The sequence below is a fragment of the Phyllobates terribilis genome, unplaced genomic scaffold, assembly GCF_046119375.1.
Source record: "Phyllobates terribilis strain yellow unplaced genomic scaffold, ASM4611937v1 Scaffold_5__5_contigs__length_657084704, whole genome shotgun sequence".
Lineage (NCBI taxonomy): Eukaryota > Metazoa > Chordata > Amphibia > Anura > Dendrobatidae > Phyllobates > Phyllobates terribilis.
The window spans coordinates 97,409,622-97,422,327 of NW_027362765.1; the positions used below are offsets into that span (position 1 = coordinate 97,409,622).

Below are 12,706 nucleotides of genomic sequence, written 5' to 3' on the forward strand. Positions count from 1 at the left end.
ATATACAGCACAGCCAGTATACAAGGAGAACTAGTATATACAGCACAGCCAGTATACAAGGAGAACTAGTATATACAGCACAGCCAGTATACAAGGAGAACTAGTATATACAGCACAGCTAATATACAAGGAGAACTAGTATATACAGCAGCACTAATATACAAGGATAACTAGTATATACAGCACAGCCAGTATACAAGGAGAACTAGTATATACAGCACATCTAGTATACAAGGAGAACTAGTATATACAGCACAGCTAATATACAAGGAGAACTAGTATATACTGCACAGCCAGTATACAAGGAGAACTAGTATATACAGCACAGCCAGTATACAAGGAGAACTAGTATATACAGCACAGCCAGTATACAAGGAGAACTTGTATATACAGCACAGCTAATATACAAGGAGAACTAGTATATACAGCACAGCTAATATACAAGGATAACTAGTATATACAGCACAGCCAGTATACAAGGAGAACTAGTATATACAGCACAGCTAATATACAAGGAGAACTAGTATATACTGCACAGCCAGTATACAAGGAGAACTAGTATATACAGCACAGCTAATAAACAAGGAGAACTAGTATATACAGCACAGCCGGTATACAAGGAGAACTAGTATATACAGCACAGCCAGTATACAAGGAGAACTTGTATATACAGCACCGCTAGTATACAAGGAGAACTAGTATATACAGCACAGCCAGTATACAAGGAGAACTTGTATATACAACATCACTAGTACACAAGGAGAACTAGTATATACAACATCACTAGTACACAAGGAGAACTAGTATATACAACACAGCTAGTATACAAGGAGAACTAGTATATACAGCACAGCCAGTATACAAGGAGAACCAGTATATACAGCACAGCCAGTATACAAGGGGAACTAGTATATACAGCACAGCTAGTATACAAGGAGAACTAGTATATATAGCACAGCTAGTATACAAGGAGAACTAGTATATTCAGCATCACTAGTATACAAGGAGAACTAATATATACAGCACAGCTAGTATACATGGAGAACTAGTATATACTGTACAATCAGTATACAAGTAGAACTAGTATACACAGCAACACTAGTATGCAAGGAGAACTAGTATATACAGCACAGCTAGTATACAAGGAGAACTAGTATATACAGCATCAATAGTATACAGGGAGAACTAGTATATACAGCACAGCTAGTATACAAGGAGAACTAGTATATACAGCACAGCTAGTATACAAGGTGATCTAGTATATACAGCACAGCTAGTATATAAGGAGAACTAGTATATACAGCACTACTAGTATACAAGATGAATTGGCATATACAGCACAGCTAGTATACAAGGAGAACTAGTGTATACAGAACAGCCAGTATACAAGGAGAACTAGTATATACAGTACAGCTAGTTTACAAGGAGAACCAGTATATACAGCACAGCTAATATACAAGGAGAACTAGTATATACAACACAGCTAGTTTACAAGGAGAACCAGTATATACAGCACAGCTAGTATACAAGGAGAACTAGTATATACAACACAGCCAGTATACAAGGAGAACTAGTATATACAGCACAGCCAGTATACAAGGAGAACTAGTATATACAGCACAGCTAGTATACAAGGAGAACTAGAATATACAGCACAGCTAGTATACAAGGAGAACTAGTATATACAGCTCCGCTAGTATACAAGGAGAACTAGTATATACAGCACAGCTAGTATACAAAAACTAATATATACAGCACAATCAGTATATAAGGAGAGCTGGTATATACAGAAAATCTAGTATACAAGAATATTTAGTATATACAGCACTGCTAGTATACAAGGAGAACTAGTATATACAGCACAACCAGTATACAAGGAGAACTAGTATATACAGCACTTCCAGTATACAAGGAGAACTAGTATATACAGCACAGCTAGTATACAAGGAGAACTAGAATATACAGCACAGCTAGTATACAAGGAGAACTAGTATATACAGCTCTGCTAGTATACAAGGAGAACTAGTACATATAGCACAGCTAGTATACAAGGAGAACTAGTATATTCAGCATCACTAGTATACAAGGAGAACTAATATATACAGCACAGCTAGTATACAAGGAGAACTAGTATATACTGTACAATCAGTATACAAGTAGAACTAGTATACACAGCAACACTAGTATACAAGGAGAACTAGTATATACAGCACAGCTAGTATACAAGGAGAACTAGTATATACAGCATCACTAGTATACAAGGAGAAATAGTATATACAGCACAGCTAGTACACAAGGAGAACTAGTATATACAGCACAGCTAGTATACAAGGTGATCTAGTATACACAGCACAGCTAGTATATAAGGAGAACTAGTATATACAGCACTACTAGTATACAAGATGAATTGGTATATACAGCACAGCTAGTATACAAGGAGAACCAGTATATACAGCACAGCTAGTATACAAGTAGAACTAGTATATACAACACAGCCAGTATACAAGGAGAACTAGTATATACAGCACAGCCAGTATACAAGGAGAACTAGTATATACAGCACAGCCAGTATGCAAGGAGAACTAGCATATACAGCTCCGCTAGTATACAAGGAGAACTAGTATATACAGCACAGCTAGTATACAAAAACTAGTATATACAGCACAATCAGTATACAAGGAGAGCTGGTATATACAGAAAATCTAATATACAAGAATATTTAGTATATACAGCACTGCTAGTATACAAGAAGAACTAGTATATACAGCACAACCAGTATACAAGGAAAACTAGTATATACAGCACTTCCAGTATACAAGGAGAACTAGTATATACAGCACAGCCAGTATACAAGGAGAACTAGTATATACAGCACAGCCAGTATACAAGGAGATCTATTATCTACTGCATCGCTAGTATACACGAACTAGTATATACAGCACAACCAGTATAAAAGGAGAACTAGTATATACAGCACAGCCAGTATACAAGGAGAACTAGTATATACAGCACAGCCAGTATACAAGGAGATCTATTATCTACTGCATCGCTAGTATACACGAACTAGTATATACAGCACAACCATTATACAAGGAGAACTAGTATATACAGCACAGCCAGTATACAAGGAGAACTAGTATATACAGCACAGCCAGTATACAAGGAGAACTAGTATATACAGCACAGCCAGTATACATGGAGAACTAGTATATACAGCACAGCTAATATACAAGGAGAACTAGTATATACAGCAGCACTAATATACAAGGATAACTAGTATATACAGCACAGCCAGTATACAAGGAGAACTAGTATATACAGCACATCTAGTATACAAGGAGAACTAGTATATACAGCACAGCTAATATACAAGGAGAACTAGTATATACTGCACAGCCAGTATACAAGGAGAACTAGTATATACAGCACAGCCAGTATACAAGGAGAACTAGTATATACAGCACAGCCAGTATACAAGGAGAACTTGTATATACAGCACAGCTAATATACAAGGAGAACTAGTATATACAGCACAGCTAATATACAAGGATAACTAGTATATACAGCACAGCCAGTATACAAGGAGAACTAGTATATACTGCACAGCCAGTATACAAGGAGAACTAGTATATACAGCACAGCTAATAAACAAGGAGAACTAGTATATACAGCACAGCCGGTATACAAGGAGAACTAGTATATACAGCACAGCCAGTATACAAGGAGAACTTGTATATACAGCACCGCTAGTATACAAGGAGAACTAGTATATACAGCACAGCCAGTATACAAGGAGAACTTGTATATACAACATCACTAGTACACAAGGAGAACTAGTATATACAACATCACTAGTACACAAGGAGAACTAGTATATACAACACAGCTAATATACAAGGAGAACTAGTATATACAGCACAGCCAGTATACAAGGAGAACCAGTATATACAGCACAGCCAGTATACAAGGGGAACTAGTATATACAGCACAGCTAGTATACAAGGAGAACTAGTATATATAGCACAGCTAGTATACAAGGAGAACTAGTATATTCAGCATCACTAGTATACAAGGAGAACTAATATATACAGCACAGCTAGTATACAAGGAGAACTAGTATATACTGTACAATCAGTATACAAGTAGAAATAGTATACACAGCAACACTAGTATGCAAGGAGAACTAGTATATACAGCACAGCTAGTATACAAGGAGAACTAGTATATACAGCATCACTAGTATACAAGGAGAACTAGTATATACAGCACAGCTAGTATACAAGGAGAACTAGTATATACAGCACAGCTAGTATACAAGGTGATCTAGTATATACAGCACAGCTAGTATATAAGGAGAACTAGTATATACAGCACTACTAGTATACAAGATGAATTGGCATATACAGCACAGCTAGTATACAAGGAGAACTAGTGTATACAGAACAGCCAGTATACAAGGAGAACTAGTATATACAGTACAGCTAGTTTACAAGGAGAACCAGTATATACAGCACAGCTAATATACAAGGAGAACTAGTATATACAACACAGCTAGTTTACAAGGAGAACCAGTATATACAGCACAGCTAGTATACAAGGACAACTAGTATATACAACACAGCCAGTATACAAGGAGAACTAGTATATACAGCACAGCCAGTATACAAGGAGAACTAGTATATACAGCACAGCTAGTATACAAGGAGAACTCGTATATACAGCCCAGACAGTATACAAGGAAAACTAGTATATACAGCACAGCTAGAATACAAGGAGAATGAATATATACAGCACAGCAGGTATACAAGGAGAACTAGTATATACAGCACAGCTAGTTTACAAGGAGAACTAGTATTATACTGCACAGCTAGTATACAAGGAGAACTAGTATATACAGCACAGCCAGTATACAAGGAGAACTAGTATATACAGCACAGCCAGTATACAATGAGAACTAGTATATACAGCACAGCAAGTATACAAAGTGAACTAGTATATACAGCACCGCTAGTATACAAGGAGAACTAGTATATACAGCACAGCTAGTTTACAAGGAGAACTAGTATATACAGCACAGCTAGAATACAAGGAGAACTAGTATATACAGCACAGCCAGTATACAAGGAGAACTAGTATATACAGCACAGCTAGTATACAAGGAAAACTAGTATATACAGCACAGCTAGTATACAAGGAGAACTAGTATATACAGCACAGCTAGTTTACAAGGAGAACTAGTATATACAGCACAGCTAGAATACAAGGAGAACTAGTATATACAGCACAGCCAGTATACAAGGAGAACTAGTATATACAGCACCAGTAGTATACAAGTAGAACTAGTATATACAGCACAGCAAGTATACAAGGAGAAATAGTATATACAGCGCAGCTAGTATACAAGGAGAACCAGTATATACAGCACCAGTAGTATACAAGGAGAACTAGTATATACAGCACAGCAAGTATACAAGGAGAAATAGTATATGCAGCACAGGTAGCATACAAGGAAAACCAGTATATACAGCACCAGTAGTATACAAGGAGAACTAGTATATACAGCAAATCTACTATACAAAAATATTTAGTATATACAGCACCGCTAGTATACAAGAACTAGTATATACAGCACCGCTATTATACAAGTATAACTAGTATATACAGCATCGCTAGTATACAAAGAGAACTAGTATATACTGCATCACTAGTATACAAGAAGAACTAGAATATACAGCATAGCTAGTATACAAGGAGAACTAGTATATACAGCACAGCTAGTATACAAGGAGAACTAGTATATACAGCACAGCTAGTATACAAGGAGAACTAGTATATACAGCACATCTAGTATACAAGGAGAGCTAGAATATACAGCACATCTAGTATACAAGGAGAACAAATATATACAGCAAATCAAGTATACGAGAATATTTAGTATATACAGCACGGCTAGTATACAAGGAGAACTAGTATATACAGCACCACTAGTATACAAGAAGAACTAGTACATACAGCATATCTAGTATAGAAGAATATTTAGTATATACAGCATCGCTAGTATAAAAGGAGAACTAATATATACATTACAGCTAGTATACAAGAAGATCTAGTATATACTGCACATTCAGTATACAAGGAGAACTAGTATATACAGCACCACTAGTATACAAGGAGATCTAGTATATACAGCACAGCCAGTATACAAGGAGAACTAGTATATATAACATCTCTAGTATATAAGAAGAGCTAGTATTAACAGCATGACTAGTATAGGTAACAGGACTAGTACACACAGCAGGACATGTATATATGTCAAGACTAGTATACACAGCAGGACTAGTATACATGGCAGGACTAGTATACACGGCAGGATTAGTATACACAGCAGGACTAGTATACATGGCAGGACTAGTATTCACCGCAGGATTAGTTTACACAGCAGGACTAGTATATATACGGCAGTACTAGTATACAGAGCAGGACTAGTATACATGGCAGACTAGTATACACGTCAGGATTAGTATACACAGCAGGACTAGTATACTTGGTAGGACTAGTATACACAGCATCACTACTATACACGGCAGGACTAGAATAAACGGCAGGACTATTATACACTGCATCACTAGTATACATGGCAAGACTAGTATACACAGCAGTACTAGTATATATGGCAGGACTAGTCTAAACGGCAGGATTAGTATACACAGCAGGACTAGTATATATACGGCTGTACTAGTATACACAGCAAGACTAGTATATATGGCAGGACTAGTATACACAGCAGTACTAGTATATATGACAGGGCTAGAATACACAGCAGGACTAGTATACATGGCAGGGCTAGTATACACAGTATCACTAGTATACACGGCAGGACTTCTATACACGGCAGGACTAGTATACACGGCAGGACTAGTATACACGGCAGGGCTAGTATACACGGCAGGGCTAGTATACACGGCAGGGCTAGTATACACGGCAGGACTTCTATACACGGCAGGACTAGTATACACGGCAGGACTAGTATACACGGCAGGACTAGTATACATGGCAGGACTAGTATACACACCATCATTAGTATACACGGCAGAACTAGTATACACAGCATCACTAGTATACATGGCAGGACTAGTATATACATGACAGGACTAATATACACATCACTAGTATACACTGCAGGACTAGTATACACAGCATCACTAGTATACACGGCAGGACCTGTATACACGGCAGCACGAGTATACACGGCATCACTAGTATACACGGCAGGACTAGTATACACAGCATCACTAGTATACATGGCAGCACTAGTATAAACGGCAGGACTAGTATACACAGCATCACTAGTATACACGGCAGGACTAGTATACACAGGATCACTAGTATACATGACAGGACTTGTATACACAGCATCACTAGTATACATGGCAGGACTAGTATACACAGCATCACTAGTATACACGGCAGGACTTGTATACACGACAGGACTAGTATACACAGCATCACTAGTATACATGGCAGGACTTGTATAGACAGCAGCACTAGTATACACGGCAGAACTAGTATACACAGCATCACTAGTATACACGGCAGGACCTGTATACACGGCAGCACTAGTATACACGGCATCACTAGTATATACGGCAGGACTTGTATACACGGCAGGACTAGTATACACAGCATCACTAGTATACATGGCAGGACTAGTATATACAGCATCACTAGTATACATGACAGGACTAGTATACACATCATCACTAGTATACACTGCAGGACTAGTATACACAGCATCACTAGTATACACGGCAGGACCTGTATACACGGCAGCACGAGTATACACGGCATCACTAGTATACACGGCAGGACTAGTATACACAGCATCACTAGTATACATGGCAGCACTAGTATAAACGGCAGGACTTGTATACATGGCAGGACTAGTATGCACAGCATCACTAGTATACATGGCAGGACTTGTATACACAGCAGCACTAGTATACACGGCAGTAGTAGTATACACAGCATCACTAGTATACACGGCAGGACTTCTATACACGGCAGGACTTGTATACACAGCATCACTAGTACACATGGCAGGACTAGTATACAGAGCATCACTAGTATACACGGCAGGACTTGTATACACGGCAGGACTAGTATACACAGCATCACTAGTATACATGGCAGGACTTGTATACACAGCAGCACTAGTATACACAGCATCACTAGTATACACGGCAGGACCTGTATACACGGCAGCACTAGTATACATGGCATCACTAGTATATACGGCAGGACTAGTATACACAGCAGCACTAGTATACACAGCATCACTAGTATACACGGCAGGACTTGTATACACGGCAGGACTAGTATACACAGCATCACTAGTATACATGGCAGGACTTGTATACACAGCAGCACTAGTATACACGGCAGAACTAGTATATACTTCAGAACCAGTATACACGGCAGGACTTCTATACACGGCAGGATTTGTATACACAGCATCACTAGTATACATGGCAGGACTAGTATACACAGGATCACTAGTATACACGGCAGGACTAGTATACACGGCTGGACTAGTATACACGGCAGGACTAGTATACACAGCATCACTAGTATACATGCCAGGACTTGTATACACGGCAGCAATAGTATACACAGCATGACTAGTATACACAGCATCAGTAGTATACACGGCAGCACTAGTATAAAAGGCAGGACTAGTATACACAACATCACTTTTATACACGGCAGGACTAGTATAAACGGCAGGACTAGTATACACAGCATCACTAGTATACATGGCAGGACTTGTATACACGGCAGGACTAGAATAAACGTCAGGACTATTATACGTGTATACTAGTATACACGGCAGGACCTGTATACACGGCAGCACTAGTATACACGGCATCACTAGTATATACGGCAGGACTTGTATACACGGCAGGACTAGTATACACAGCATCACTAGTATACATGGGAGGACTAGTATATACAGCATCACTAGTATACATGACAGGACTAGTATACACATCATCACTAGTATACACTGCAGGACTAGTATACACAGCATCACTAGTATACACGGCAGGACCTGTATACACGGCAGCACGAGTATACACGGCATCACTAGTATACACGGCAGGACTAGTATACACAGCATCACTAGTATACATGGCAGCACTAGTATAAACGGCAGGACTTGTATACATGGCAGGACTAGTATGCACAGCATCACTAGTATACATGGCAGGACTTGTATACACAGCAGCACTAGTATACACGGCAGTAGTAGTATACACAGCATCACTAGTATACACGGCAGGACTTCTATACACGGCAGGACTTGTATACACAGCATCACTAGTATACATGGCAGGACTAGTATACAGAGCATCACTAGTATACACGGCAGGACTTGTATACACGGCAGGACTAGTATACACAGCATCACTAGTATACATAGCAGGACTTGTATACACAGCAGCACTAGTATACACAGCATCACTAGTATACACGGCAGGACCTGTATACACGGCAGCACTAGTATACACGGCATCACTAGTATATACGGCAGGACTAGTATACACAGCATCACTAGTATACATGGCAGCACTAGTATACACAGCATCACTAGTATACACGGCAGGACTTGTATACACGGCAGGACTAGTATACACAGCATCACTAGTATACATGGCAGGACTTGTATACACAGCAGCACTAGTATACACGGCAGAACTAGTATATACTTCAGAACCAGTATACACGGCAGGATTTCTATACACGGCAGGATTTGTATACACAGCATCACTAGTATACATGGCAGGACTAGTATACACAGGATCACTAGTATACACGGCAGGACTAGTATACACGGCTGGACTAGTATACACGGCAGGACTAGTATACACAGCATCACTAGTATACATGCCAGGACTTGTATACACGGCAGCAATAGTATACACAGCATGACTAGTATACACAGCATCACTAGTATACACGGCAGCACTAGTATAAAAGGCAGGACTAGTATACACAACATCACTTTTATACACGGCAGGACTAGTATAAACGGCAGGACTAGTATACACAGCATCACTAGTATACATGGCAGGACTTGTATACACGGCAGGACTAGAATAAACGTCAGGACTATTATACACAGCATCACTAGTATACATGGCAAGACTAGTATATATGGCAGGACTGGTATACACAGCAGTACTAGTATTAATGGCAGGGCTAGTATACACAGCAGGGCTAGTATACACAGCATCACTAGTATACACGGCAGGACTTGTATGCACGGCAGAACTAGTATAAATGGCAGGACTACTATACACAGCATCACTAGTATACACGGCAGGACTAGTATACACAGCATCACTAGTATACAGGGCAGGACTTGTATACACAGCAGCACTTGTATAAACGGCAGGACTAGTATACACAGCATCACTAGTATACACGGCAGGACTAGTATACACAGCATCACTAGTATACACAGCAGGACTTGTATACACGGCAGGACTTGTATACACGGCAGGACTAGTATACACAGCATCACTAGTATACACGGCAGAACTAGTATACACAGCATCACTTGTATACACGGCAGCACTAGTATAAACGGTGGGACTAGTATACATAGCATCACTTGTATACACGGCAGGACTAGTATACACAGCATCACTAGTATACACGGCAGAACTTGTATACACAGCATCACTTGTATACACGGCAGCACTAGTATAAACGGTGGGACTAGTATACATAGCATCACTTGTATACACGGCAGGACTAGTATACACAGCATCACTAGTATACACGGCAGAACTTGTATACACGGCATCACTAGTATACACAGCATCACTAGTATACACAGCATCACTAGTATACATGGCAGGGCTAGTATACACAGCAGGACTAGTATACACAGCATCACTAGTATACACAACAGGACTTGTATACACGGCAGCACTAGTATACACAGTATGACTTGTATACACGGCAGGACTTCTATACACAGCATCACTAGTATACATGGCAGGACTAATATACATGGCATCACTGGTATACACGGCAGGATTAGTATACACAGGATCACTAGTATACATGGCAGGACTTGTATACACGGCAGCACTAGTATACGTAGCATCACTAGTATACACGACAGGACTTGTATACACGGCAGCACTAGTATACACAGTAGGACTTGTATACACGGCAGCGCTAGTATAAATGGCAGGACTAGTATACACAGCAGCACTAGTATACATGGCAGGACTTGAATACACAGCATCACTAGTATACACGGCAGGACTTGTATACACGGCAGCACTAGTATACATGGCAGGACTTGAATACATGGCAGCACTAGTATAAATGGCAGGACTTGTATACACAGCATCACTAGTATACACGGCAGGACTTGTATACACGGCAGCACTAGTATACACGGCAGCACTAGTATACACGGCAGCACTAGTATACACGGCAGGACTTGTATACACGGCATCACTAGTATACATGGCAGGACTTGAATACACGGCAGCACTAGTATAAATTGCAGGACTTGTATACACAGCATCACTAGCATACAAGGCAGGACTTGTATACACGGCAGCACTAGTATACACAGCATCACTAGTATACACGGCAGGACTTGTATACACGGCAGCACTAGTATACATGGCAGGACTTGAATACACGGCAGCACTAGTATAAATGGCAGGACTAGTATACACAGCAGCACTAGTATACATGGCAGGACTTGTATACACGGCAGCGCTAGTATACACAGCATCACTAGTATACATGGCAGGACTTGTATACACGGCAGCGCTAGTATACACAGCATCACTAGTATACATGGCAGGACTTGAATACACGGCAGCACTAGTATAAATGGCAGGACTAGTATACACAGCAGCACTAGTATACATGGCAGGACTTGTATACACGGCAGCGCTAGTATACACAGCATCACTAGTATACACGGCAGGACTAGTATACATGGCAGCATTAGTATAAACGGCAGGAGTAGTGTACAGGATTTGTATATACAGCAGATATCCGGTGCTGAATGCGTTATTACAGAACACTCACTAATAAATAATTGTGTAATGCTTCAGTACGACAGTCAAGTGTTCACAACTGAAAATACAGGGCCAAAATCTGCAGCATCTCTACTCCTTTGTCCCTATGACAACAATTCCTGCCTATGAGCTGGCCTTGTTTTATGCGTATTGTATGGATATAAATCACCTTCTTCATACGTCTTCACATCCTATGATGATCAGTTGCAGTGGTCAGGGCATGTTGGGAGTTGTAGTGTACTGTGTACATAGTATAATAGAGTTGTTTTATGGTCGTATTCAGTGGTCAGAATCTGTTGGGGGTTGTAGTATTCTAAATACAGGGTATAATAGAATTGTTTTAGGATCATGTCCAATGGTCGGGTTATGTTGGGGGTTGCAGTGATCTGTGTATGAAGTATAATAGTACTATATGGTGGTCATGTTGGGGGTTGTAGTGTTTTATTTCAGCGTGTGATCACATTGTATTATAGTCCTGCCCAGTGGTCATGTTTCTACTTCTCTCCATATTGGACCACTGTGCAGGGCATTAACCCCTCACCTGCCGGATGAGCTGGTGTAATAGGCCCGTGTATGATTTGCACAGATAA

At 40.0% G+C, this 12,706-nt stretch overlaps 1 protein-coding gene across 6 annotated transcripts in view; it reads left to right on the forward strand.

The window, feature by feature from the left end:
- The window catches only part of AATK (apoptosis associated tyrosine kinase), a 195,981-nt gene that overhangs the window by 143,250 nt on the left and 40,025 nt on the right, over nt 1-12,706 (forward strand). The window lies entirely within an intron of this gene.